This window comes from Lissotriton vulgaris, chromosome 4_1, assembly GCF_964263255.1.
Source record: "Lissotriton vulgaris chromosome 4_1, aLisVul1.2, whole genome shotgun sequence".
Taxonomy (NCBI): domain Eukaryota; kingdom Metazoa; phylum Chordata; class Amphibia; order Caudata; family Salamandridae; genus Lissotriton; species Lissotriton vulgaris.
In genome coordinates, this window is record NC_141691.1 from 2134291444 (window position 1) to 2134293599 (window position 2156).

A 2156-nucleotide genomic window follows, 5' to 3' on the forward strand; every position below is an offset into this window, starting at 1 on the left:
TTTAGACCTACGTAAGAAACAGATTGATTCCCTTGGGTTTGTGTACAAGAAAAGCTAGAAAATTAGCTATAACACAGTGTAATAATGCTCCTTAAATTAAAAATGTGCACAACATAAAGAGTACATAACAATTTATTCAAATATTAAAATAGCATACAGTACATTTGTAAAATAGTATGAACACACAATTAAAAACAAATATATATTTTTGTGACCTGCACAAAAGTGTGGGACAGACAAACCTAAATTGTAAAACATAAGACTTGAAAATTTACAAGGCGTACATTCTCAGATAAAGTTTCAAACTGCCCTGGTGTTATAACCTCACAATCTTATATACATCAGAGAGGAACAGCGTGAATTGTACTTGAACTTGCGTCGACGCGTTTCGGTGGTTTTACGTGTGATTCGGTGCCACCTTTATCAAGACTGTTATTTGCGTTGTCTGTCATACAGTCGGATCCTCATCAGTCTCCTAAGATGGATACACATGAAATTAGAGATCTAATTTGCTAAACAAGTTAAATTCCATCTGGTACAGTGATTCTAATCTATCTGTCATATAAGCACACAATGTTATGCTTAGAATAAATGGAAACATCACCTATTTCTTGTATGAAATTAGAGATTCTCTGCACATTTGGGTTAATAACCTTCTTGCAATCAATAGTTGGTGTTCGGTTTCAATTGATATCCCATGTTAAGGGATATTAGTTTGATGGATAAGATAAAGGAGTAGTTAACCCTCTATAGTGGGAAAGACTAATGGAGAAATTCCTATCTAAGTATCATTTTCTCTACACCTATTAGTAGTAGCATACCTGTAGGTTTCCTTAATGTGGCATTTCCTATAGGTTGTGATGGCTGAGATTCTCAGGAATCGTGGGATTTTTTACCATCTACAAGGGGAAGCACATGTAACCATTTTGTTGAGTCTATCATGGCTAATATTTAAGACTTCTTAAATTCTATATTTTAGAAAGCGTACCTGCGGGTAATTTTTAACAGTTCTGTCCCAAATTGATAAGGGGATAGATTTCGAGTCCGTCCAACTCTGGACACTTGTGTAAAAATGGCCAACCACTCTCTGGCAGGCGTCAGGTTAGAAGGCTGGGCTGAATCTGGAAATGGCTCTTGTATACCTTTCTACGGTGTAAACAGAAAGAAGGGCAAAAACTATTTAAAATAAAGTCAACAACTATGTTGATGAATTGGTTGCTATAATGAGACACCTGGATGTAAGAGAATTCTTTGACGGATTCTTACCAAAATTTAGGTCGACTTGGTTTCAAACAATAGTTTAGGAAGGCGTGGTCAGCTGCCTAGTCTTGGTTGTAATCAGGGGTGTTTTAAATAGTAGTATCCCCTATGGAAGTAAGGATAGAGCTCTAATTAGTAACAGATTTAAAAGATTTTAATGTCTAACTCGTTCAGGGACGCCCTGCTTTAGTTGTTCTTACCTGTACGAGCTTCAGCGTAGCTTCTCTATGGGTGTCCGTTTTTCAAGTGAGGGATTGCGAGTAAAACCCGCCTTTCCTCTTATACTTCCTGCTCGGTAGTGATTGGCTATAGGGCGGCTGGCGTGTGAGCCAATGAGAAAATGTTACTGCCAAGTGACTCTATTTGCATGTGAATTATCCTACCATACTTCCTGCTCGGTAGTGATTGGCTATAGAGCAGCTGGCGTGTAAGCCAATGAGAAAGTGCTACTGCCAAGTAACTCTATTTGCATGTGAATTGTCCTACCATAGCGTACTCCTCAGGAACAAGTCTCTGGCGGGCGTTACCTGGGAGTTTCCTGGCTAAACTATGTGCAGTTTCCTATTAGGTCCTCACTCGGGTCCAGAATTTTCGAGCGTCTTGATGAGCGTTGCGGTGGAATTGACACTGACATCACTGGGGGCGGGTTGCTGCCCTGTACTTGTATGTACATTTTAAACTATTTACTTGTTGCGATATATTAGGGGACACGTCAGGAGTTGGCGTGTCCTGGCGGGGTTAAGTATGATGTTAGCCCGGAAATGGAATCCTCGCAAGCGTCTGGATGAGCGCTGCAAAGGAATGGGTGATAATAGGAAATGCCCAATAAAAGTCCGGTAATAGTAGTTAAGATATTATGTTGGCCGGCACGATGTCTGTTGCTAGGGGTATCTATA

General features: G+C 39.8%; 1 long non-coding RNA gene across 1 annotated transcript; it reads right to left on the bottom strand.

The window, feature by feature from the left end:
* Positions 1 to 92: 92 nt before the first annotated feature.
* Positions 93 to 1345, bottom strand: LOC147725223 (uncharacterized). Its single transcript, XR_015310131.1, has 4 exons — positions 1267 to 1345; positions 989 to 1146; positions 822 to 899; positions 93 to 475 (listed from the first exon to the last, which is right to left on the bottom strand). It is a non-coding gene; the product is annotated as an uncharacterized LOC147725223 (long non-coding RNA).
* Positions 1346 to 2156: the final 811 nt, after the last annotated feature.